Raw genomic sequence first — 13,378 nt, 5'->3', positions numbered from 1 at the left:
CTAAGCACAAGTGGTTTCTGTCCCATAGCGGTAACTACTGTAAAGTTTCCTCGAATTCTCGCAATGAGGGGTGATGGAGGTCTGGTGTAGTATTAGTGTAAACGTGCTCTCGGGAGCGCGAATCGCAGAAAGCTAGGAGGCCGGGTCGGTAGGCTGTATTGATGTCATAACGGGTCTCTAGTCAGTGCCCTGACGTTCGCGGGGCGTTTCGCCTGATTGCCCAACGCTCGGTCCCTGCCTGGAAGCGTCGAACATGCTCCCGGTCAAATAATATCTGTTCTTATCTGTTTAATATCTGATATGATCTCTATCTGAGATCTTTATATTAAATGGATTTTTGGAATAGGGGGTCTGAACAGGAGCTTGCTCCGTCTACTCCACCATCGACCTGGTATTGCATTACTTTCCGGAGCGGTGCACCTCCCGTCGGAGAACCCCTGTGCGGTGCCAAAAATAGACCTGAATGCCCCTTGTGGAAGGAGAGGGGAATTATTAAAAAAAAAAGTGTGTATGTGAATAACAGTCCCCCGCCCCCCAGAAAAATCTCTGCTGTGCGTCTGTGCCTGTGTGCCGGGGCCGGGGCCGCGCTGCGCTGCCCATCTCCGGGGGAGGTCCTGGAAAACAAACAAACAACAAGAAAAAGAAAGCAAAAACACTCACACACGCCCCCAAATGACCCCGCCGCAGGGTTTGTTTGCAAAGGCAGCGGAGGCAAGCCGCCGCTTTTTTTTTTTTTTTTTTTTGGAAATAAATAAGCGTCCCCATACGAATCAGTGCAAACATTGGGAGTGCATGACTGACTGAAGGAAGGCAGGAAGGAGTGAGAGAAGAGAAGAGAAGAGAAGAGAAGAGAAGAGAAGAGAAGAGAAGAGAAGAGAAGAGAAGAGAAGAGAAGAGGTTTTTTGAAAGGCAGCGGTGGCAAGCTGCCGCTTTTTTTAAATTTTATTTTTATTTATTTTTTAAATCAATCAAGGGAGTGAGGGAGTGCTTGGAAGAGCAGAGGCAGAGGCGGATGCAGAAAGACTGCGGGCAAGCAGTCTGCAGGGCGTCGGCCTTGCCAGGGAGCTGTTGAGGAGCCCCATTCACACCTGGCGCTCCTGCCGGCGGGGCGGGGCGTCGTACCTGCGAGCGGGGCTGTCAGGGAGCAGTTGACGAGTCCCGTTAAACATGAGACTAGCCACTTCTGCAGGCGAGGCGCGGCTGGTCGGGGCGAGCCAGCTGGGGAAGCGAGGGGGCGGAGCCCACATGCAGACGAGCCCGGGGGCGGCGGAGGCTGCCGGGAGGGAAGGAAGGAAGGAAGGAAGGAGGCGAGCGGGGCGCCGCCCAGAGTGCCCCCAGCGCCCGTCCCCCGCCCCCACCCGGGCCTCCCTGCTCCGAGGGAGGAGAGGGGAGGGGAGGCCGAAGGAGGCGCGCGGGGCGGGTGAGTGAGTGCGGTCCCCGTGAGCGAAGAGAGGGCGACAGGCAGTGAGCGAGCGGGCGGGACTTCGAAAATTTCTATGCCCCGGTGCTGGGGGACGTCTTGGGAGGGGAAGAGTACCTCTGTGTGCGCCGTGAGGCGAGAGCGAGAGCGAGAGCGAGAGCGAGAGCGAGAGGAGCCCCGGTCCCCAGGATGGGACTGTTCTACTGTGTCCCAGAAAGTCTCATCAATGTACCTCTCTGCCTTCCTTAGCTCCTCCTGTTCAACCACTTTACTGTCCAAAGGCTGTAGGTACAGTCTCTGAGGTCCAGGATCTCTTTGCACCAAATGTACACATACACCAACTATCTATAGGGCACATAATCAATCACACTTTTATCTCAGGGAGCAATTGACTTCACTCCATCTATTCCCCCAAACATCCACCTAGACTCATTTCTTCCTGCCCCCATTTTGCCTTTTTCTTCTAGCATGGTCTTAAATGTACTCAACAGTTGAGCTGTAGGAGATAGGAAGCTCTGTTTGAGGGGGAGACGCTGATCTGTGGGGCCCAATGGTACATAGGAGGGCAAGGGATGAGGGGTAGACCTGATCCATGGGGCTTCCAGGGGGTCCCACAGTTTTTTTCTATGGATGCAGTAGCCCTATGGTACCTATGGAGTCAGAGTCTGTGAATGCAGAATCACTGCCAAAGCCTAGTTCCAGAAAGTATATTAAACAATTCTGTAATTTTCTGCAGTGCATTAGCAGAAAAGGACCTGGGGATTACTGTGGATGACAAGCTAGATATGAGTCAACAGTGTTCCCTTGTAGCCAAGAAGGCTAACGGCATATTGGGGTGCAGTAGGAGACACATTGCCAGCAGATCTAGAGAAGTGATTATTCTCCTTTATTCAGCATTGGTAAAGGCCATATCTGGAGTATTGTGTCCAATTCTGGGCCTTCCATTATAGAAATGTTGTGGACGCATTGGGGAAAGTCCAGTGCAGGGGAAACAAAATGAGTAAGGTGCTAGAGCACTTGACTTACAAGAAGAGGCTGAGGGATTTGGGCATATTTAGTTTACAGAAGAGAGAGGGGGATTTGATTGCAGCCTTTAACTACCTGAGATGGTTTTCAGTAGTGAGAGATGACAGAATGAAGATCAGTGGTCTCAAGTTGCAGTGGGGGAAATATAGATTGGATATTAGGAAAAACTAGTTTACTAGGAGAGCAGTGAAGCACTGGAAGGGATTACCTAAGAAGGTTGTGGAATCTCCATCCCTCAAGGTTTTTAGTCCTGGCTTGACAAAGCCCTGGCTGGGATGATTGAGTTGTGGTTGGTCCTGCTTTGGGCAGGGGGTTAAAATTGAGGAACTCCCGAGGTCTCTTCCAACCCTGATTCTATGATACCAAGACCATGTATGTATAGATGTGAAATACATATCTCCAGCTCTCCCTCTTTTGGCATAGCTCAGGCACTATTTGACATATTTGTGAAAGTAGAAGCTATTGGGTATGAAAAGCCAGGAGGCAAGTCTCAATACCATCTCGGAAACAAAAAGGCAAATAAAAGGAATCAAAATGTATCTCTTTTTTGAAATTTAAAATTTTTTGATGCATGGCCTTTGAATTTGTGGTGCTGTCTGCACTGTATATCTATGTGTGACCCTGGGCAAGAAAGGATGAAGCAACTGTAACCATGTTAGAAGGCCTAAAGTCCTCTGCAGCCATACTGAAGAGCAGCAGCCATTAGCTGGAAAGCCTGGAGTCACACACTCACATTCCATCTAAATTGCATTAAAATTAGTGTAATATCAGGCTGTTAAGAAGGATCCTGTCCTAATGGCACCCACTGTCACCAAATAAAGAAACAGATCTCAAGATGGGTAAAGAAAACTTAGTTGAATAACATTTCATCTGGCAAGAAACCATTTATCAATAGCTGAGGTTGTGGACTCCTCATTCTATCTGTGATAAGGGTACTCACTTTCCTATGCTTTGTATGATCTCTGGTTTTTAATTGTTTCTGTCTGCTGTATAATTAACTAGCTGAGCTACCCAAGCCACAGGTGTAAGTCTCACATGTGGGCAGCTGCAGGGACGATGTGGCCTCTGGAACAAGGAGGGTGGATCTGGGAAGCTGCTCACATATGGGGGAATTAGCTCAAGTGGCAAAACATTTGTTTAGCAGGTGAGAGGCCTCAGGATCAATGCCCACAGTCTCCATTGATGGGCATATGCTAGTTTCCACTTTTGAACACTCAACCAGCTTCTTTGCTCCTGCACCCTACCTCCAGGTCAGATACCCTATCCCCATTCAGCTCCTGAACTCTCCCTGCTGGCCTTTCCACGCACCTACCCTAACCATGCTCCTGCCCTCCTCCTCCTAGCCACATACTGTTTCAAACAATTTCTCAGCAGTGAGAGTGGAAAATTCCAGGTGACAAGAGAGTGGTTGGAGTTCCATGGGCAAGTCATCCCTCCTTGCATGATTTCCCTTATTCCCAGCAGAAACCATTATCTAGACCTGGGGTCGCAACCTTTCAGAAGTGGGGTGCCAAGATTTAACTTACTCACTTCTATTTACAGAGCTGCATGCCGGGGGAAGGAGGGAATAGGGACAAGCTGGGTTTAAAGTAAAATATTTTGTCCAACACAAAAGTTTTCAATGTTTTCTTTACTTATGGCGGGGTGAGGAACTTCTTTTGGGTCAGGAGCCACTGACCCACAAAAAAAATCAGTTGAGGACCACGGAAGTGAGAACCAAAAAAAGTGCAACCCCCTCCACCCAACCCTCTCTGATGTTCCCCTCCACCTACCTAAGACACCTCACTTCTCTGGCACTCCAACCCCCACAGGTTGAGAGAAAGGAACAGGGAGGACTGAGGTTCAGGGTTTCCCATAGGCCAGATTTATTTTCCTGGGCTTCTGGAGTTAGTGGATTTTATAGAACCCCTTAGGCTTTGGGGAAAGGCAAAAATTAAGGATTCAGTGTGTGAGAAAGGGTTGCCAGTGAGTGGGATAGGGATGGGGTGCAGGATCTGAGAGGGAGGTGGGGTACAGAAGTGGGACAGGTTGTGAGGTCTGTGTGGAACAAAGGGTGTAGAAGCAGGCTGGGAGAAGAGTGTCAAGAGGATGGAGTAAGAGAAAGGGTAGGAGGGTGCTGGAGGAAGCTGGGGATGTGGGATCCTGGTGGGAGGAGGGGAATGAATGAGGGGGATTGGAGTGTAGGGTCGGGGGATGCTTACCTGGCTTTGCGCCCCCTTGCAGCAACTGTCACCATTTCACAGTCCTGGGCTGGCTCTGAAGGCTGGAGGTGATGCTGCTACAGCCATGTAGTCCCAGACTGGAGCCGTTGCCATGGCCGTGCAGTATCGGACTAGCCCCAGAGGCTGGAGGTGCCACTGAGGAGCATTAGGTCCAGCACTACTTCCTCCCCGATGCTGCTGGGGAAGGAGGAGGGCTCCAGCATGGGAGAAGAGGGGCAGGGCTGAGATCCTGCCACATGTGCTAATGAAAACCAGCTCATTTGCCACTTGTAGCATACTAGCTGGAGTTACCCAGCATTGCCTGGGAAACCGGAGGGACAAAATGTAGTCCATTATCTTCTTTTGAATGGTAGAAAAGTTGCGCTGATTTCTATATGGATTAAAATATAGGTCCGCATCATGCCCAGGTGGGGGCAGTGCGACATCAGGTGGAGGGGAAATTACATGTGGGAGAGGCACCACCGCTCATGCCCAGGGCTGCAGGTGCCGCCACGGGGGGCAGGGCGGGTCCCCAAGCTATTGTGTGTGTGGGGATCGGGGCACTGTGTGCTGGTGGCAGGGGCGAGGGAGGCGGGGAAAAAGGGTTGCTTATGTAACCTCACTGGCAGGAGGGGGTGAGTCTCACACAGTGCTGGGGGATGCAGGCGGCAGACATGGGATCTAGGGTGGGCGTGGTGGCCCCTGCCAGTGCAGCGCAGTGCAGCCGGTTACTTTTTGATTTTTAGACCTTGAGCTTGGGCCTGATCGGTCCAAAAGTACCGTAGAACCTCCTGGATGAAAAGTTATCCCATGCAAAGTTTGGTTGTGCTGGCTCTTATAGGCTGTGTCTAGATTGTACCCCTTTTGTGGAAAAGGGCTGCAGATTAGACACATCGCAATTGCAAATGAAGCGGGGATTTAAATCTTCCCTGCTTCATTTGCATGAACATGGCTGCCGCTTTTTTCCAGCTCGGGGCTTTGCCGGCAAAAAGCACCAGTCTAGACGGGGATCTTTCGGAAAATAAAGCCTTTTCGAAAGATCCCTTATTCCTGATTTTAAAATCTCCTTTATATACTAGATTTTGCTAGGTGTAAATCAACTAAGGGGAAGGGTATGATTGGTTAGGTAATTATGTTACAGTATGTTGCTATTAGTTAGCAAAATTAAACTAAAAAAATTGGTTAAGATAGAGCTAAGCAGGACTCAGGTTTCACTATATAAGTTCATATATTTGGGGAAGGGTCCTGAGTCCTGGCTCCCAGCCATACACTTTGGCACAAAAACCAACGGTCCCTGCACAAAGTACATTGTAGGAATAAGAGTTGGGGCAGCTGGAAAGGGGCCAGCCCCTCAGCACCAGTGAGCAGGCAGAAGAAGATGGGAGCAAATCCTGCTAACTCTTGTGTGCAAAGGGAGCACTTTCCCCACTTGCAACACATCTCTAGTGCTCTTACCTCCACCAGGCCCAGCAGCTTTGTGCCTCACTAGGGTGGGTTTTTTCAGAGACCAGAGAGAAAGAAGTCTCTGAATGCGCTTAGTCCCCTGGTTCTGCCTGTGAAAAGAAGGAACAAGAACATATCAGATACTGGAGAATGTGGTTACCAATCCCACTGCCGCTCATATGCTAAGCAAGCACTCTGCCCCTTGAGCTAATTCCTCCACCTATGAGCAGCTCTCCTGCCCCAACAACCTTGTTCCAGAGCCCACAACATCCCACGGTTGCCATTAGATCAGCAACCTGTAGCTTTTCTCTCCACACTGTGCTGGACACCCTTGTTTAAGAGCTGCTGTAATTCTACAAAAGCAGTGACAACAGCCACCCCCATGAGCATCTTTCTATCAGATAATGTCCTTCTGCCCTGCCTAGGCCGGCAGCTCCCTGGGAGCTTGATTTCACAATCATGGCCTTATTGGCACTCTGGTCTGGCCAGCAGAACCAGTCAGCCCCTGGCAGGCACATGCTCTGCCAGTGTGGGTCACAGGTGTAACACACAGGCCAATGCACTCACTGATGCCCACCGGAAATGGTGGGTCCCTGCCTTCCCCACCAGCTCCCATCCCTGAGCCACCAGTCCCTGTGCTGCACAGTGCCCCACAACCTGGTTCCATGTTCACAGGAGGGCAATTCTGCCAGGGTGCCCTTTGTGAGTCCCCTCCCCCTTCCTTTTCTCTTTGCAAGGGGAGAATTCGGACATGCTCTTGCTCTCTCCCTTGCTCTGTGCACATGCCTGGCTGGTGCGTGTCCCTAGTTAGAGGCAGCAGAGGATTGGGGAGGCTGACCAAGAGCAGAGGGGTTTCCAGGGGGGAGTGGCCTGTGCCACAGACAGAGTCTTTGAGGTAAAGCTTAAGCACGTGATTGGAGCTGAATGGAGTTGCTAGGGGGCCACAACAGCCGCTGCTAATGTGTGGATGCACATCTGGCTGGGTTACTAGATGCCTGGGCCTACTTGGGGAGGAGCAGAGGAAGCAAATGAAGCGGTTGGGGAGGACTGGTGCCCCATGGGAGAGTGTCCTGCTGCTCTTTCCTGTCTGAGGTGTGTGGGACAGTGGGATGGGAGGAGGGGGGCTGGCTCTGTGCATTGGGCGTCTGGTGTCCAGAGAAACCCCAGCCTCACCTGGCCCAAGCCCCCTTTTATGCTTCCCCCTGAGCCTGAGGTGGTAACTATGGAGCCTTCCTCTGTGTCTTAGGCTGTGGAGCCTGCTGCCTGCCAGGTGCATATGGGTCAATGTTCTTAGTGGCAAGAATTTGGGCCGTAGGCTTGTACTCAGTAGGGACACTGGACATAGTTTAAGAGTCTTGCCATGAACATCTTCCCCTGCTATTGAGGCAATCAGCTGGTCAGGCCTGGCTTGGGACCCCTTTCAGCCCTCAGGGGAGGGAGGGAGCTGAGAAAGGGGAGGAGGTGGCCTGAGTCCCCTCCCAGAAGCCTGCGGATGCACAGGGTCTGTATTTGCTGCTCCCTCCTCCCACCAGAACCCCTGTCTCCTCCTTGCAAGCTGCCCAGTCTGTTTCCTGTTCCTCTTCAGGCCTCCCTGCCCAGAGCAGTCAGCTAAAGGAAGACCTGCCACTGCACTAAGACTAAAAGGGCCAGCATGGAGCTTGCATAAGTGCAGGTTTGGGGCAATTTCCACCTCATCCCAGCGGGCACAATGTGAGAGGGGCCCAGGCTTGGGAGACACAGGGCTCGGACGGGGGTCCCAGTTTGTTTGCAAACGATGGGAGCCCTCACAATATTCAATAACATAGTGCATCTTTCCCCACACTCGCGCTGTCAGTACTAAGCCCTGTGCACAGCCAGGCTGTGAGTGTGAGGAAATAGTAGAAGAAAGGTACCAGGGCTGTTTTGTGTGTGTGTGACATAGACCCACAAGTGTGGCCTTGGGGTCACTTCTTTTCCTGTCACTGTATCAATCCCTCCCCACTCCCAAAGGGCGTGGGGCTTTCTCCACCTCTAGGGCTCTGGCAATGAAGATCAGATGCCTTTCTGGAGTGTGTTTTGGTACAAAATTCACTGCTGCACCATGCAAGGGGCTGCTGGTGAGATGAGATGATATAACTGTCTCTTCTGGCCTTAAAAGTCTGCTGATTGCATGTGGCACCCTGAGCAGCCTCTGAGGTTCTCTGCTTGAGCCCCAGAATCAGTCCTAAGTGAGTGGGGGTAACACAGAGGGAGCAGCTCAAACATGCCAAGGGGCTGGCTAGGGGCAGGACATGAGCCCTGCAAGGCAGCAGTGACATCAAAAGGGCCTTTTGCAGCAGCTCAGCTCATTGGTTGGGAGGCAGTGACCTCACAGAGGGTCCATGGCAACAGCCAAGTGGGACAGGCTGGAGGAGTGGGGCAATCTCAGAGACACCACCACTCCACCCACCATGGCCTGGCTGCCTGGAATCTCACATGTGGGAGTATCTTAGTGGAGATTTCCCCTTTTCCCAGGCTGCAGTGGGAGGGAGCAGGGCAAGCAGTGTTACAGGAGGGGCTGGCACTGAACTGAAGACACCTCTGGGAGAAGCAAGAAAGAGGGTTGGAAACAGCCAATGAGGAGAGGGTTTGAACCCATACACCTAAAGAACACTGGATTAGCAGCCCATCACCTTAAACACTCGGCCACCTCATCTGAGCTGCAGAAGCTTGTTTCAAGCTACCCAAAGTCAGCAATGCCAAGAATCTTTGTGTCACTTGCTGGCTGGCCAGGGACACCCAGGGCAGGAAGGTTTTGGCTTTTCACAATGTTCCCTGGGCTATTTTACAAAGCTCAGTGCTGGTGACAAACCCAAACATCCCTTGGGTGTCCAGAGATGGGCTGGCTAGTCACAACCTGGTTCGGAGTGCTCTCTGCAGGGGAAAGATGCATGGGGAGCAGTCACACAGCAGTAGTACATGGTGGGGCAGGGAAGAAGGCCCAGCATCTGCAGGATCGTTTCTGAGAGGAACCTTTACTGACTGTGTCTGTCTCTGGTCTGGTTTCACTGTGTGGTGAGACACTGGCACCTACAGCAGCATGGATGGGGGCAGGGCCCAGATTGGGAGCCAGGTGGGACAGTTTGGAGCCTGGGTATCGAAGATGCTCAACCCTTCAGTTAACATCTCTGGGGGGCTCCCTCCAGTTCTCCTCAGCCTGGGTTTCCTTGACCCTGCAGACAACCCCTGGAGGTGTCAGGGGGTTGTTAAAAGGCTGGTGCCTCCCACCACCTGGTTCTTCTCACCTCAACAGAGAATCCCAAGAGCAGAAGGCAGAAAATTCAGCATAGAACCAGCACCTTCCTGTGGGCCTGTAAGTGTTGCTTTCCCTGCTATAAAGGCAGGGCCCAGGTGCAGGGAGTTGGGTCACATTCTCCTGCCTGACAGTCTGGGTGCAACTATGAACCTGGGCTACGTCTACACTGCAGACTTTTTGCGCAAGAACTGTTTTGTGGAAGGGGGTCTTGAGCAAAAAATCTTCCACAAGAGCGCGTCCATACCGTCATGTGCTTTTGCACAAGAGTGCAAAAGGAAGGTGTTGAGGACTACTCAGAATATGTCAAATGAGCACCAGTTTAATTGTAAGTGTAAAGGAATGGCAGCACTATGAGATACAGGAGGGCTGTGTTTAGACTGGCAAGTTTGTCCACAAAAATCATCTGCTTTTGGGGAAAAACTTGCCAGCTGTCTACACTGGCCGCTTGAATTTCCGCAAAAGCACTGACGATCTCATGCGTAAAAGGGCCGGTGTAGACAGCAGAGATTTGTTTTCAGCAAAAAAGCCCCGATCACAAAAATGGCGATCGGGGCTTTTTTGCGGAAAAGCACATCTAGATTGGCCACGGACGCTTTTCTGCAAAAAGTGCTTTTGTGGAAAAGCGTCCTGCCAATCTAGACACGCTTTTCTGAAAATGCTTTTAACGGAAAACTTTTCCGTTAAACACATTTCCGGAAAATCATGCCAGTGTAGACGTAGCTGAGATATAAAATAAAAACAAAATTTAATTGGATGACCAGCAGTAACCCCGTTTTTAGGGAAGTAAGTAACTCAGACTGCAATATGCAACAAAGTACTGATTACCCCAAATGGAGCAGATGAAAGTTTTGAAAGGGCAGAATGAGAAAGCAAAAAATCTAACGTCAGCAATTGTCAGGCGAGTGGAGGAATATTGAAATACCGAAACAGGGTATATAAGGTTAAATGGAACAGACCAAGAACGGACAGGTTGCAAATCCAAAAAGCTAGGTCTAATCAACCAAAGCTCCCTCCCTGGCACTGAATTTTGCTGCTGCACATTAACTCCAAAAGGGGAACAACACTGGTCGTAAGTTGAAATGAAAAATCCAAAAAAAAAGGAGAAACATAAAGAAAAGAATATCTCCTGAATCTAAGCAATGCTTCTATCTTTCTTAACATGAGTATTGTATATTTGTTAACTCCATAAACTTTTTAAAGGTAAATCAGGAGGGTATATCTGTAGGAGGAGTTATTATTTCTTGTTTTTTAACTGTACTGTTTTTCTACTTTTTATTTGTATATTACACTGTCTTTAAAAAAAATCAAAGATAGTAAATTGATTTAAATGAAAAATTAATTATAAAGTAAATAGAAAAATAAAAATCTTTGTTTAACCCTAAAAAAAGTATTCCTCTGTCTGTACTTTCAAATCATTTAAAAAAACCAAACCCAGTTACCAAAAAAGAGATGTGCTTTTGCGCAAGAGCATTCATGGCAATGTAGACGCTCTCTTCCGCAACAAAGCTCTGATGGCCATTGTAACCATAAGAGATTCTTGCTCAAGAAATTCATGTTGCCTGTCTACACTGCCCTCTTGTGGAAGAGCTCTTGTGCAAGAGGGCTTATTCCTCATAGGGAGAAGAATAACTGTTCTGGAAGAAGCTCTGTTTTCCAACCCTATACTGTAAATTTACTTGCGCAAGAATGCGCATGCAGTGTATGCAGCTGGTAAGTTTTTGTGCAAGAACAGCTGTTCTTGCACAAGAAGCATGCAATGTAGACACAGCCCTGCTGTGTGTCTGCTTTCTCTTTCCATCAATTCATCAAGGTTGTGATCTGGATGGCCATGAGCAGATTTTTGGTCTCCATGGGCTGGGCTGTGCAAAAGAACAAGAATCATGTCCAGCTGGGGAGGAATGGCCTAGTTTGTATTGCATAGGTGCGGGGGCAGTTGCCCTAATACGAGACTGAAAACGTGACTGGAGGTGGGCAGTATGTACAAACTGTACTGTATGTACAAACATACAGTAGACACCGTTATCTGGTGCCTGGTGCACATTCCTATCTTTCTTTCTGCACACAAAATACATTCGAGACTGCAAGAAAATTCTCTACACCTTAGGGACCGGGAACCTTGGGGAAACTCTTTAGCAAATATAACATCAGCCACCATCTCAGCTGTTCTTCACTTTTCCCCTCTCACTAATGTAAATCATCCCTCCCCTGTCTAAGGAAAACAGGGCTAAAGCTCCAGACAGCGCTCCTAGGACTTCCCAAGGCAGAGACACTCCAAAGCATCGTATCTTGGTGAAATTCATCTTCCTTGCTGAACCCAGTATGTCTGAGGCTCTGCATTTGTATCTCTTCTTGTTAAAAGGACAGACCTGGCTATGCAAACCTTGCCAGTGCTTGTGGAAGGCAGAGAGAGCCCCCTTGCAGCTACGTCTGAGCAAGTAGTTAATGATCAATAAGGAGAGGATGGGAAGGTTCCCACGGAGCAGAGTTGTGCCAAGGTTGCTGCAGGTGACACGCAGCACTAGCCACTTTACAGTCCCATCAGTTGGGGGAATATTTGCATGTTAGAGCCTCTGCCCACTGAGCTGTAGCTTTCTGTGCCCAGTGAGCCAGACACCACCAGGGCTGGGAGTTTGGAGGGAAATGGGGAATGGCAGCACTTTGGGATTCAAAGGTGTTGTCTGGAACCATAAAGCAGAACAGTTTCAACAACATTACCACTAAGGGCACCATGGCTTAGCTGACTAAAGCACCTTCCTTGGAAGCAGGAGAGCTGGCTAAAGTACCTTCCTTGTTCAGCTCACAGTGGTGCCTTCTTGTAACCTTTGTTCACATTTTCCTAAGTCCTTCTGGGACACAGAAGAGGCCTCCCCTAGCCACCCATGGAACTGCTTGTTCAGGAAAAGGCTGATTGGGGGAGGAGTGTTGGAAAGAAGGAAACCACAAGCCTTGAGTGGGTGCACAGGCTGCTGTGACTGGCACTGGCAAGGCAGGGCTCTGGCTGCAATTGCTGGGGCAAGAGAGTCAGCGCTACACACCCTTGTGATTCCCTGGGGGTGTCAGTGCCCAGAGATCCTGTGAGTGCAACCTCTGCAGCTTCTGCAGCCATGGAGAGTGACTCTCCTCTCCCCTCCCTTGAGATGGGCAATGGCAACATGTGGAACAGTGGGAAGAAAAGTCCCAGAGAGTGGCCCCATGGCTAAGCTGGCCAAGGCACCTGCCAGGTACGGGGGAGGGAGCCCCCACTGGTGCTTGGCCAATGTGTCTGCTCATCCCACCATCCATCCGTACATAACTGAAGTTGGCTTCCTTCAGTCGAGCTTGGTCATATGCCCACAGCAGGAAGCCAAAGGGAGAAAAGAGCAGAAGTACTAGAAGCTGGTGGAGGAGCCCTCTGGGTTTGATTTAGTGGGTCTTAGTTGGACTTGCTAAATAAAACTCTGGGGCTAAGCCTACACTGCAGGCTTTTTGCACAAGAACAGCTGTTCTTGTGAAAAAACTTACCAGGTGTCTACACTGCACGCGTGTTCTTGCGCAAGTAAATGTACAGTACAGCGTCAGAAAACAGAGCTTCTTCCGGAAGAGTTACTCCTCTCCCTACGAGGAATAAGCCTTCTTGAGCAAGAACTCTTCCACTAGAAGGCAGTGTGGACAGGCAACATGATTTTCTTGTGCAAGAAACCCCTATGGCAAAAATGGCCATCAAAGCTTTCTTGCGGAAGAGAGCGTCCACATTGCCATGGATGCTCTTGCGCAAAAGCACATGGCAGTGTGGAAATGCTCTTGTGGAAGACCTTTTGCACAAGAACTCTACAATGTAGATGTAGCCTAGAAGATTGATTGTGGCCATTCCTCCCCAGCTGGACATGGTGCTTGTTCTTCTACACAGCACAGCCCAGGAAGCAAAGGCAGCACTTTCCCAATGGAGCTAATTCTGCTCCACCTGCAAGTTGTTTCCAGGCTGCAGCCTAGGAGCTTTTTGCCCTTTCAGGGCCGGCTTTTGGAGAGAGTAAGTAG

The 13,378-nt window shown here is 50.0% G+C and overlaps 1 pseudogene; it reads left to right on the top strand.

Annotated features, from left to right (window-relative positions):
• Positions 1–252: 252 nt before the first annotated feature.
• LOC112546230 (U2 spliceosomal RNA) lies at positions 253–425 on the top strand (annotated as a pseudogene).
• Positions 426–13,378: the final 12,953 nt, after the last annotated feature.

The sequence above is a fragment of the Pelodiscus sinensis genome, chromosome 19 (assembly GCF_052426305.1).
Source record: "Pelodiscus sinensis isolate ZL-2025 chromosome 19, ASM5242630v1, whole genome shotgun sequence".
NCBI lineage: Eukaryota > Metazoa > Chordata > Testudines > Trionychidae > Pelodiscus > Pelodiscus sinensis.
The sequence above is the reverse complement of the archived record's forward strand: the minus strand, read 5'-3'. Positions and strand labels throughout refer to the sequence as shown.